The following is a 14,068-nucleotide window of genomic DNA, read 5'->3' as shown; positions in this document are numbered from 1 at the left end:
CTCTCCTTGCGCGTCAAGCTCAAGCCATGCGAGCATCTTCTCTGCAAACATCACCGCGAGAGAGCGCGAGAGAATGATCATCATCGTCATCGACCGACGAGGGGTCCACCAGTCGGGAGAGTCAACCAGCTCTGAGGGCTTCGACAGCAAAAAAAGATGCGAAGCACACAACACAAATAATGTTATGGGTTTTACCTTGATTTTACCTATATGATTCCTCCAGTCGTGATTTGACTCTTCTCCGTGACACATCTCCCGCGGCGGACCTCAACTCATCGGCTCATCGGCTCGTTTGTTGGCTTCGGTTGGTTTGTTTTGTTGTCGTTACGAGTGATCATCTGGATCGCGAGCAGGATTGCAAGAACGAGAGCGCGGTTCGTCGCTTGCCGGAAGGTGTTCGCGCGTTCAAGTCTCCCGTTGAAACAAGTGCTGCTGGACTGGTGCGCGGGAAGTGTTTTGGATGTCCGGAGGGTTGTTTCGGAGCACCCAGTGACCTTGAAGTGTGCTGCTGATCGGATTTGAGAACAGCTGTTGACGGATTCAGTGCGTGGTGAGCAGCTTGTTGAGCTGGCCGAAGACCGTCCGACGGAAAGGTGTGCAGAAAATTGCCGTATGCTAATGAAGTGATATCGCGTGTGCGTCCGTGTGTGTGTGCGCCGCCGGAGAGGTTTGCTGGTCGTGCCGCCGATTAACGACTAATTATCAGCGAATTAGTGTCACTTTGTAGTGGACCGCCAACGGCACCGACTCGGTGCAGACCTCCGGGAAGTTCGTGTAGTCCCGACGGCTCGGCGCGCGAATCGCATTACACGTGGGGTGGTGTTGCGTTACCAGTGCACGTTTTGCGCCTTAAGAGGCGGCGACTTGAGCGCGACAAGTGCGTGTCGTAGCGCGGCGCTGAAGAAGTGGATGTTTTTGCATGTTGAAACAAGCTTCAAGTGATTACCACCGGCCTCCTGAACAGCAACAACATTATCGTGTGCGGGATTTATGAACTGCAAGTGGGTCTTCGTGTGCCTCTGCGAGCACTAATGAGCATCAAGGGAAGAAAGTGATACCTTCGAGACCGTCGACGATCTAGATCTCTAGACAACGGGTCAACTTGCCGTTTTTTGGTCCTAAAAGTTCAACCTGTGCGAGATTTCCGAGTGAGTTCTTCGTGGTTTAATTAACGGGTTTGACGCGTCGCAACTCTTGTGTGAGTGTATTTTTTTTCGGAGGTTCGAGGAACCCCATCAGACCATCTTCAGTCTACTGTGTGCAAGTTTTTGCGAGAGGTGTCTGGTACATCTCTTGGAGCAAAAAAAAAAAGACTTGCTAAGCTGCCACTTCCTGGATTCCTGGGCGCTTCTGCTGAGTTAAAGTTGCTGTTGGTGGAGCTCGTGGAGCGCAAGCAAGGTTAGTGGCGTTTTTCGATAAATTATAAAAATCGTGTTGGTTGAAGGTGCGATACAAAAAACTTTGTGTGTGAATAATTACTCAACTTGGCACTTGCATGGCAATTTGTACACACAGTTCACTGCACATTTTTGGGGTTGTTGAAGATGAGATGAGGTGTGGAAATAATTCGTCGTCCTCAAGATGACACCAAATAATTGGCTGCTCTGGCTGGAATAAATGCGATGACGGTGAGATTTTTTTGCTTGTTAGTTTGAGCTAGTTGCGGAAATTTGAATTCGTTAAGATTAGCTGCAAATCTGTTTTTGCATCATCTTCAGTAATTTTGGTGCAATTTTGAATCCAATCGATACAATATTTTAATTTAATTTAAGCTTATTATTAAAGTCTGACTAGATTTGAGAACAGACATTGAATGTATTACTACATATTGGTATAAAAATTCCATATTTTTCATGACCATGGGCATACGTGTGTTAGTTTATTAAAGGAAATTAATTTAAACTTAGTTTTTGCTTGTACTGTTTAAACTCATTTGCCAATATTTTCCGAAGCCTCCGGAGCATCGAATTTAATTTAAAAGTATGAAGAAATCCAATCAACTGTACAAAATCAAATATACATTTTTGCAATTCTGTTGTAAAACTTGTTGTAAAGTTCCTGGACATAATGACCTACTTTTCATCGCCAAAAATGTCAGTACTGAAAAGTACTTTTTGCAACTCCAGTTTTCTTATTTTTCCTGTTATTCTCGAATATCGAAACTGCCTACTTTTCTTCACCAAAAATAACAGAATCAAATGTTAGTATTTTTCGATACAAGGGCTGAAAAGTTCTACTTTTAAGCACTCAAATGATTGTTAAAGTTTATCTTTTCGACACCTAACAGAAATTGACTAAACACATGAACGTTTGACTTAAATCTCGTTCAAATTATGTTTTTCTGAATTGTTTTTTTTTTTCTTTTCGTTTTTAAAATGCACGATTTGTGCTGAAAAACTTCTATTTTAGCATCCTTTTCTGCACTTGCATCAAATAACTTTTTCGATACTCTTTTGGGGTTTGACACTTATGTTTATGGAAAATGACACTCAAGCGGGGAAACGAACGTTTCAAAAAAATCTTTTCAAATGGTTGTATTTAATTGAAAAAAAAATCGTTGCAGATTTTAATTTTTAACTCTCTTATTCATCCAACGAGGTTTACCGACTCATTCCGAAGAAATCTTTTAATCGAAACTTGCTGCATAAACTACTTTTTCTAGCATTATCTTTAATTTGAATTAATTTGAGTTAATTATTGACTGCCTGATTATATTTTAATTTAATTATAATTATGTAACAAATTCTATTAAGTTATCAACTTTCTTTAAATATCATAAAAATCATTAAAAAACCATCATCAGGAATAAGTTTGGTGGATTTTTTGCCTTCCTCACCTCACTGAGGAAAGGCTATAAAATCACTCGAAAACTGAACTTCTCAATTAGACCTCCTAGACCCACCTTCATGTATACCTATCGACTCAGAATCGAATTCTGAGCAAATGTCTGTGTGTGTGGTGAGATGTTGATCAAAAAATTGTCACTCGATTATCTCGACATTGGGTGAACCAATTTTGTCCGTTTTGGCGTCATTCGATCCGTTTTGGGGTCCCATAAGTCGCTATTAAAAATTATGCAGTTCAGTTAAGTACTTCAAAAGTTATGCTAAAAAACGATTTTAACAAAAGTCCAGAAGATTGTAAAAAGGGTGGTTTTTGTAAGAAAACCCGGCATGTTATACATTTTTAGAAAGGTATTTCAAAGACCTTTCCAACGCAACCAATACATTGAAGATCTGACAAACCTATCAAAAGTTATTAGCACTTAAGTGTTATTTATGCACTTTTTGGAAGCCGAATCTCAGATATCATGATGAAAACGTTGTCCGGATCTATCATGAAACCCGTCGTTGAACAGGTAATCAAAAGACCTTTCCAACTCGTCCAAAACATTGAAGATTTGACAACCCTATCAAAAGATATATGCACTTAAGTGTTATTTATACACTTTTTCGAGGCCAGATCTCAGATATTTTGATGAAAACGTTGTCCAAATATATCATGCGACATATCTTTGGATAGTTAATTAAAAGACCTTCCCACGAGTTTGTTTGGATAGCATTACCCTTTAAATGAGAGGAAGGTACCAACCACCTAAGGGTGGATTAATTAACGCTTTTTTCAAGTTTTTGTTCTTCCCCCTTCCCAACATTCCCAGAATCAATATGAATGTTGGCTTGAAGATACTCACATATTGTCTGAAAAAGATAAAACAAGTGTTTGATTTCACTGTCAAAAATATTATAAATTTAAAAAAAATCTATGCAAGGGTTTGTTTTCTCAGCGTGACAGACATAAACTACAACAGACTTATCTTAGCTTATGTAATTTTGTTTGGTTATCTGTAAACTTTAATCAGCTCATATTAAAATTTGATCCTTGATAAACAAAGTGAAACTATAATCACACTTACTGTGATTTGAGTGGTCTGGAATGAATTGTATTTTCAAAATATTGCCCATCTTATTAATTATCAAGTTTAAATGTGGATTGTAATGTTTCTCCACAGAATATTATAGAGCTTTATGTTTTAATGAGTGTAAGCTGCTTATTGTTCTGTTAACACAAATCTCTATCAGTAAAAATCTAAAAAAAAAAACAATATAGTTAAACAAATGTCCTCTATGGGAAACTTCTGGTACCTGTTGAACTTACCAAATAATACAATAATCACATTGTTAGAACATTATTTGGTACTGGCATGTCCCTGTTCAAAATATCCTAAAATATTTGAAGTACATTTTCAAGCACATTTCACTATTTTTCGCATCATTTTGAAGTAGACGAAAACTGGCTCTTGTTGGCCTTAGATAATACAGTACTAAATTAACTCTGGATGAAAATTTGATCTTGTGATCATTCGCGACCCGCTCACTTCGTTTTATATAAAAATACAATTAAAAAGTATAAATAACTGTAAGCGGTTAGTTTTATAATGAAATTCACACGTTAATTAAAGCAATGAGTTGATTAAATTCAGTATTTTCATACAAAATTTCCCACCTTTTCTTTATTTCCCATTTTAGACGAATTAAAAAAAAGTGGCGGCGATTTTGCTGTAAAAACGTTTTCAACTTAAAAATTTGTTATAAAAATTTATTATAGTGTAAGAAATTATTGAACTCGAATTCCTACGTATATTTTTCAATTATAAGCTGGTTAAATTTCGTTAAATACAGTCTAGATCCATTAGAAAGGCGAAAACTGGGTCCTCTACAATATTAAGTTTGTAGTCAAATGGTGATGAACTTTATTTTTCAAAAGATTTTCAAGACTTACTTATGTGTTACTGTTTTGAATTTGGGTCATTGGTATTAGTTGTTCAATGAATAATCTAAAAATATGGTATATTTTTAATGTTTACCAGTACAGTATAGACTCGATTATCCCAAGGCCTTGAACAAATTTCACTTCAAATAACCAGATCTCCGGGTAATACAAAAAATGTTTTTTTTTGTATTACTTTTATTGTCGAGCTTATAAAAATGGCCCTTTGACTACTCTAAAGCTATTTAGAATTTTGCAATCCAAGATGGCCGCCAAAATGGCGGTATTCAAATATTGAGAAAATGCATTTGATAATTTAATAGGGGATACGTCATTCAAATTGGACTAAATTTGGGTCGCAGAACCCGAATAAAAAAAAATCGGATAATCAAACTTCGGAAAATCCAACTTCGGATAACCAAGGGTTCGGAATCGAGTTTGACTAACACAAAAAATTATTCAAGCCGTATCAATAAAAAATCTAATAAAAGCACTTATCAAACAACAAACCATTCAAACCACAATTCCTTCGCTACGGCGCTAATTCGTTGATCCGGTTAGCCAGCCAGCAGATTACCGCTGCAAAATTCCCGCGAAATGTTGACAATCTGTTCACCAATAAAAATCGGTGCTAAAATTCTCAACTATCTGCTACACTTTAGTTCACCGTATCGCAGCTTTGATGGTGGCGGCACAAAATCAAAGCGTTCTCCGATGCCACCCTTCACTGGGACTGGAAACCCGGGGAACTCTTTGTTTTATGCCGCAAAACGCAAATAAAAACCGCCCGCTCGAACGCAAAATCAATATCGTAAAAATAAGCCCATATTGCGATCGCGAGAGTCGTCTTCGCGGTTGGTCATCGCTGCCTGCGGTATCGGATCTGCCCTGGGCGGCCAAAGACAATCCCGGCTGTCAAGATGCTAATTTTTGCGGCATAAAATCTACTAAAGGACCGTTTTCTCCGACGCAGGGTACGCGCGATAAAAATCGATTTCGAAAAAATGGTCGAAGATCAACGTTGGTCCAGTATGGCACACGACTGCGGAATGTGCACGGAAAATTTTCGGCTGTCAAAAGTGTGAAGAATTAAACACATTTTAGTCGCACATTTTTATTACGAAGGTTTGAACGATAATGATTTATGTAAATCTCAAGAATATCTTGTGAACGTGAATATTCACGATATCATGAACAAAAATTCATGAAAACGTGAATATTTTTTCCGTGCTTCAACCACTATTTTTACGATCCCCCAAAACCGATGATAAAAAGTGTAAATTAACAAATGACTAATGACCAGGTCACCCGTTTGGTCGTCTCTCCGTCATCGTCGCAGCCGTGCTCCCAGATCTAGATCTCTTCAGACGACACGAATTGGTTCGTTGTCATCGGCGACGGAGCTCAGAGTCACCACCGCCGATATGTCGGTGTCGGTTGATCGTGGGAAATGACATTCGGGAAACTGTTCGGGCGCGAAGTGATGCGTGTTTGTCTTTGCTGTTAACATGTTAAATGGTGTTGTTTTCTGGGGCCGTTTTAATTTCCTCATTGGGGCTAGCTGGGGGTCGTAAAATTGTATTGATTTGGAGTTTCGTTGGAGTGGTGACCTCGCCGAACGCACCTCTGGGAAATGGGCGAAGTTTTGGGGATTTTTGGAGCTTTTAACAGGTCAGTTTCATATTACAGTCGGAGGTTTTTCACCTAGTGTGACTGAATTAGGCGTTTGCGAGAGATTCATTTAGATGAATTCGAGATTTAAACGTTTGGTAAAAATTCTAGAATAGGATTTGAATTTTTTTTAATCAGTTTATTCAGGCCGTGATCAATTATTGGAAAATTCCAAATGGCGTCTGAAGTTCTAAGACTGTCTATTTACATAATTTCCACCACATGCTCGCGTAAATCAAACAAAAAATTCTTAATTAACCGAGTCACACAAATGCACACAAACGCGCTCGTTCCTAACAAATTGCACCGACTGCAAAAGGTTAATTTATTTCACCATCGTACTGCACTCGTCCAGTCGCGGCCGCAGGTACCTACCACTGGCGATCAACTAGATGACTGCGGCCACAAATCAAACCATCCATCCGCCCCCAGGACTGACCCCCCGGGCGAGCAAGCGCCTCACACCGAATTGGCGGCCGCGTTGATCAGTATTCCGCCGACGTTCACGCACTCAAATTAGCAGCACTGACCTAATGCCAGGACGGCGGCGGCAGATGGCGTGTGGCTTTGACTAAGCGAAGAACAAGCGCCGCATGCCAGGATTTTTGCTCGCCATCAATCAAACAGGTCCATGCGAGCAAGCGCGGGTCTTCCGACACACTGACTCTGGAGAGTGTGTGGAGAGTTGGACGTAGCATTCCCGGTGGTGACCTGTGCGACCAGCGCGCTGATGGAATTCCCCCTGCGTAGATGATGTTCTTGATTGCGCGAAGCGATGCACTGCGGAGATCACGTGACTCACCGGTGTGAACTTGTACGGAAGTGATTTGCACATTGCAGTTCTATTGAATTCTTTGTAGGATGCTCAAGAAATCCAAGATTTCCTCTTGTATTTCCACTTAAGCTGTACCTGAAAACTTATACCATTATTATATTTTTTAAACATACAATAGGGTAATTCTCCGCCAACTCACACGAAATCGGGAAAAGTTGCCCCGACCCCTCTTCGATTTGCGTGAAACTTTGTCCTAAGGGGTAACTTTTGTCCCTGATCACGAATCCGATAATCCTTTTTTTGATATCTCGTGACGAAGGGGTGGTACGACCCTTTCCATTTTTGAACATGCTAAAAAAGAGGTGTTTTCAATTATTTGCAGCCTGAAACGGTGATTAGATAGAAATTTGGTGTCAAAGGGACTTTTATGTAAAATTAGACGCCCGATTGTAGAGCAGATAATAACAAAAAAAAATGTTTTATAAACATAAGAGGTTTGGTTATATCCTTCACGAGTTATCGCAATTTTACGAAAAAAAGTTTTGTTATTTAAAAAACGGAAAAAAGTTTTGTTATCAAAAAACGGACCTCGGATTCGTGATCAGGGAGAAAAGTTATTCCTTAGGACAAAGTTTCACGCAAATCGAAGAGGGGTCGGGGCAACTGCTGTGTGAGCTGGCGGAGAATTACCCACCTAATCATTATTTTTTTTGTCAATAAAACATGATAAAGCCAATTCGGTAAACCTTATCTGTTTTGGCACCACTTGATTTTTTGCCTTGTTCATATTTTCAAACAGAAATTTTTAATCTGATCTAATCTAATCTAATCTAACCCTAGCGCAGGCAGTCATTCGAGGGCATGTTGGAAAATGCCTTAGGTTGATTAACGCCTAGCATCCTCTTGTTTATATTAACATTTGCAGTGCCCCATTGCAAAAGATTGCATTGAAACATCACAAACGTTAAAGCGGCCAGGCCAACTACATAAAGTTAACAGCAAAGATGACTCGTTGAATTAGATTAAGTTTGAGCATGAATGTTCAAACAACAACACAATTCTGAATCTACAGGGGAGGAAGAAACGTGGGGTTCTCCCGCTCACGTTCCTGTTTGTTAAGGCAACAAATCGTTGGAAGCCACCATGCTCAGAAGTTTTGGTGCTCCGGGACCCTCGGGGATGGGACATTGTATTTCCACAAATGCCTTGGACACTATTTGCCGTGGTTATAGCGCCACAACTCGTTCATATTGTCAAGCAGAAATTTTTAATTTTTAATTAAAGTATCTTAAGAATCAAATGATTTAAAAGTGTAAAGGATGACTTATCCTGAAAAAGCACAATTTTAGAAGGTATGGTTTAGCAAAGTTTTCTGCAAATTTCAAAATTTACTTTAATTTTATTTGAAAGTTTTCATTTCAGAATTGTCTAGTATTCAGTATCCCGATACTTTCCAAAAATTACTATTAAAAAAAAACTTAAACACGTCCGTCATATATTCTACTAAATCGGGTCTAGCTCATTTCCCCGAATGACATTTCCCCGAATGCCATTTCCCCGAAAATCATTTCCCCTAATTGGTCACATCCCCGAATACCACTTCCCCTAATCATCCACATCCCCGAATGCCATTTCCCCGAATATCATTTCCCCTAATCGGCTATATCCCCGAATGCCATTTCCCCTAATCGGCCATTTCCCCGAATGCCATTTCCCCGAAGTGACACTTACGCCAATTGCCGTTTATTTAAATTTAAAATTACCCGAATTTGCATATCCCCTAATCATCATTTTCGCTAAAGCCTTTTTCCATGACTAACAGTTATTTTCTTTCTCAATTTTCCGAACAAACAGCTTTTTCGGGTATGCTGTTGATTAAATGTTGTAAATTGGGTAGTAAAGCCCTTTGTCAATTTTTATGAACAACGGTAAGAAACACGATTAAAAACCATTTCTGATAACTTTTTTTTTCATTTTTATGCAAAAAAAAAAGTTATTGACAAGACAACATTTTTTCGATGGATCAACTATGGCCCCCCTGGATCGAGCTGTCAAGTAGGAGCTTTTCTGCCAAGAAGGGCCGTGAAGTGAATTTTTAGAAATTGAATTAAAAATCCATTTTAAATCCTTTGCGATCGTTCAAAGGGTCATTGTACTTAGTAAAGCTTATTTTTCTTGTGAACAATAATATCACAAATTTAAGCTTAATTTTAGGACCCAATTACTAAATTTTTTGTTGTTCAATTAACATTTGTGTTCAACCGCATGATTAGATGTTGTTTTTGAGAAATTTGCAAGGATTTTTTTTTCGAATTTTGTTCAAAAATGCAAAAAATCGAACAAATAGTTACATAAGGCTGGTACAAATTTTTGTTGATTATACTTTTCGCCAAATCCCAAACCAGCAATGTGAATAAAATGATCAGTGTGAACTGGGTTCTACTGATACGGGGTACTACGAAAACCGCACGGTATGTTTTTGAATCATAAAAAATAACAAAACTTCTATTGCATTATTATTATCATGTCTATAAGAAAAAGGTATTTGTTTTGAGAATATATAAAAAAAAAGTCTGTAACAATATTCATTGTATTTGAATGAATAGTACCAAACCTTCCAACACCACTTCCCCCCTAAAATGCTACGTCTGTTCTGAGTGAAGCCAAAAAGAAAGTTGATCATTCAAGGCCAATACGAACCTTTCAAGAAATATTATATGTAGTTTGATGTGATAAAAAGTGCCATCATTTTTTTTTTCTTATAGAGTCGACTCTCTGGCTGTCGATCTTCTAGATATCAATAATTCTCCATCTATCGATGAATTCTTCAGTCCCTGTTTGCTTTAAAAATCTCTTCCGGTTGTCAATAATTTCAGTTTTCATGGCTTGCACAGACATTTTGCTTGGCGAAACGAAGCTTTAAAGGGTGTTTGAAATTTGTGTGTTTTTGTTTGATGGACATTGCCATGATTCTCTCCCATAGCTGGGTATCAAGAAAAAAATATTTTCAATCGAGTCTTCATTTTGCATCGTTCTGTAATCTGATGATTCTCTTCCTCGACGGTCCCTTGGATATTGACAAGCAGAGAGTCGACTGTAAAATGCGATTTCCCCGAACGCGGTCAAGCCGAAATGCCCGGTGCCCAGGAGCGCGCGCGCTCCGGGGCACCGGGCATTTCGGCTTGACCGCGTTCGGGGAAATGGCGTTCAGGGAAATGACTATTCAGGGATATGACTAATCGGGTAAGTGGCATTCGGGATTGTGGCCCATTCGGGAAAATGGCATTCGGGAATGTGGACGATTAGGGGAAATGGGAAATTCGGGTAAATGGAATTCGGGGAAATGACTATTAGGGGAAGTGTCTTTTCGGGGAAGTGGCATTCGGGGAAATGTCCCTTCGGTAATATGGGTTTCGGGGAAATGTCATAGATTCTACTAAATCATATCAATTAAAAAATGGTCAAAAATCTTTTCTTTGTGATAAAAAGTTATTGAAAATGGCATTTTTTCCGCGCGCCAATTTTTCAGAACAGTCCTAATTATAATCTGCAACTGTCAAAAAAAAAAAAAAAAAAAAAAAAAAAAAGAAAACGATCAGAAAATCCTTATCCATGTTGCAGATTTTCGAAGGTTTTCATAGTATTTTTTTATGGACACTGAACAGCCTCCAAATTTGTATAGAGACTCATATGGTGAAACCAGTTATGGAATATGGCTTGTTTTGACCTCAGCTTCTGCCAAATCGAAAAATATAAAAAATCTAAACAAAACAGATGATTGCTGAGTAGTAATATAATATTTAAAATTTAATGGGAGTGATGACATTTAGGCTGAAAAGGGTATCATCATCATCATCAGAGAATCACCACTTTGCGATCAGTTTGCTCCAATTCCAAGTCTAACATCTTGCAAACTTCACCGTCTGTTAGATATCTCAGGTGCACGATCAAACTTCTACCTTCTTACATCGCAAAAGCCCGCATATTCCCAACAGCATCCAACGCAACATAGAGCAGACTTCAGTCAAATCTCCACCTGAGCACGCTGAAGTACAACCTGACTCGATCGCACCAGGACAACGGCAGCTGATCTTGTTCAACTTTCAAAAAATCAAATTCCTTCAAAGAGCACTTGCCAGCATCCACCTGGTCTGTTGCGCACAGCAAAAAATAAGTCGCAAAAATATGAAAATACAAAATAATAATAATGTATTTTTCAAAATATTTTAAAATTAAAAATAATACATTATTTAAAAAAAACACACTTTTTACCGTTCAGCGACAGCTCACAGCTATCTCGCGCGCGTAACAAGATCAAAATGTCGTGAGACAGATTCTCTCTCGCGGTGACATTTACACTTTTGAAAGCAGAGCAGCAACGAAGAGCGATCGGTTTCGTTCGCACACAGTCGCAGCCTTGCAGATTTATCACCACCGATTAGAGACGAATGTGATGAGCGTCACATTCTCTTTCACTGCGTCGTCGTCGCGGCGCTAATCAGCGAAATTTATCGCGCACGAGAGCGTTAGACGAACGCACTCGGTAGTGAGAGGGAGAGCGAGCGATCAATGAAGCGCGAAAAGGCGGTTCTTTGAAAGGAAAATTGCAGGTTACGCTGAGTGGTGATCTACGGTGACATTAGGATCGGTTGACAGACGTCATTGATCAGATGGGAATCGATAGTGGCATGAGAAAATCGATTTATTTTATGATTAAAATATCAATTTGGCAAAGTTGATTTTATGGAATAGATAAAAAAAAAACGAAATCTTAAACTTTAAGGTTCGTCACCTGTAATTCTCACGCAACTTGCCCAATAAATCCCACACCTGCTCCAGTTAGTCACTAAAACTAGATCACAATCTAACACTCTCGTCGTTCGTCATCGTCATCGTCGTCGTTGGCGGTGGTGGGAGAAATGGAATCGGCAACCCACAGCACTTTCCTTTGGCCAAACTCCGCCCATCGGCTCTGGCGCGCACGACGACGACGAGAGACATCGACGGTCGTGTAGCATGAAACTCCTGCGCTGCTGGGCTGGAGAGAGCACGCGCACACTCGGGCTTGTTGCTGATGGTGGTGAGAGAAAGAGCTTGGTTTGGAGCATTTGCGAGCAATGTCGCATTTTTCTCTAGTAGATGTGTTGTGTTTGGTTGGTAGATCATAATCGTCGTGGAATACTGTCTGGGAAATATATTTATTAATTTTTTTAAACTATTTTCATTATTAAGAAATATTGTTCCAAAAGTGAAAAGAAAAATTAAGTTGATTTTATAGCTTTCGGCCTAGATTGCTAATACCATTCACTACATTCTTCCTTTCATCTACACTTTTTGGGGCACCAGCCGTGGGATTCGAACCGGTGACCTCCGGATTGTGAGTCCCTGCGAGGTCTGTAATATTACTATGATACCCGGGCAGACTTTGAATAACTAAAATGCACAACATTTGTATTCGTTTAAAGAAGTGAGTCAAATTCTTTTTTTGCTTGATTTTCTTTTAATTTCAATTGCTTTGTTTTTTAAACTCCTCCTGAAATCGTTGCCCATTATTTCCGATTGCGATCCAGTTTTTCAATTTGCATACCATCCAATCAAACAGTTTTCAACCGGTAGCAGTCGGCGAATGGTTACTTTGTAAGTGCACCACTTGTAATTTCCAACCTAGCCCAGAAAGGGGGTGGTATTCCAAACATCTTAATTTTTCCGCAATCACCATCATTTGCTCCACCAGTGGTGAAGGATCGTTCAAACGAGAGAAAACGAACCATTCAGCATACCTCCTCCATTCATTCACTTTGGCGCGTAGACCTACTCAGAAAGCAATATTTTATAGTGCACCATAAAAATCATCGAAATAACTAGCTAAAAACCATCATCGCACGCTGAAAAGCATAATTTTACCTTCTTCCCTTCTACACAGCTTGAAGACGAGTCGCAGTCTCGTCAACGCTTGAGCTTCGCCAGGGCGGCTTGTCTAAAAGCGGGTAATTTAGCGCCAGCAGATTAGATTTATCTGTGCGCTGCATGCAATCACGACCCTGGATCCTCATCGCTGTGGCAAGTGTTAAAGGGAAAAGAAGGTCTTTGGCGGTACGCAACATCCCCACCACCACAACCTTTGCCAGTTCCCATCAATCTCCCATCATTGCTGGTGCAGCTTTTACGAGAGTTGAGTTAAGTCGGAGACCTGAAGCTAATGCCTATGCATGCCGGGTCGAAATTGAGCGATAAAACTACATTCTAGTATGCGAATTTGATTGGCCTGTGGCGGGACCTTCGATCTCGGAAGGGTCGGCTGGGATTGGGTTTGATGAGGGTCGTACAGAGGTCGTTTGATGGTACGAGATGTCTTGAAATTGGGATTTGAACTGTTGCTGATTAAACGTAACTATAAAAACTTCTTATTAATTTAAAGGAACCCAGGTATAAATCCTTCAAATTAGGGTTGTGGAGTTGGACTGTGACTCCAGGTCTTAAAAATGGACGTTCTCACTAACTTGTACTCCAGGAACAACTCCCATACAATGTTGTCGAGCCTAACAAAGTCTCTAACTCTTCAGAGTCAGAGTCAGAGTCAGAGTCAGAGTCAGAGTCAGAGTCAGAGTCAGAGTCAGAGTCAGAGTCAGAGTCAGAGTCAGAGTCAGAGTCAGAGTCAGAGTCAGAGTCAGAGTCAGAGTCAGAGTCAGAGTCAGAGTCAGAGTCAGAGTCAGAGTCAGAGTCAGAGTCAGAGTCAGAGTCAGAGTCAGAGTCAGAGTCAGAGTCAGAGTCAGAGTCAGAGTCAGAATCTAAAGCCAGCCCTACAGCGTAAAGTTAGCTTCAATGACGATTCGTTGAAATTGAGTAAGTTTGAGC

The 14,068-nt window shown here is 39.7% G+C and overlaps 1 protein-coding gene across 1 annotated transcript in view; it reads left to right on the top strand.

The window, feature by feature from the left end:
- The first annotated feature begins 242 nt into the window (after positions 1–242).
- The window catches only part of LOC120426361 (protein embryonic gonad-like), a 170,881-nt gene continuing 157,055 nt past the window's right edge, over positions 243–14,068 (top strand). The window contains exon 1 of the mRNA XM_039591121.2: positions 243–1,398. The gene's annotated coding sequence lies outside the window, so the exon portion shown is untranslated. The remainder of the gene's footprint in view (positions 1,399–14,068) is intronic.

Source organism: Culex pipiens, chromosome 2, assembly GCF_016801865.2.
Source record: "Culex pipiens pallens isolate TS chromosome 2, TS_CPP_V2, whole genome shotgun sequence".
Taxonomy (NCBI): domain Eukaryota; kingdom Metazoa; phylum Arthropoda; class Insecta; order Diptera; family Culicidae; genus Culex; species Culex pipiens.
The sequence above is the reverse complement of the archived record's forward strand: the minus strand, read 5'-3'. Positions and strand labels throughout refer to the sequence as shown.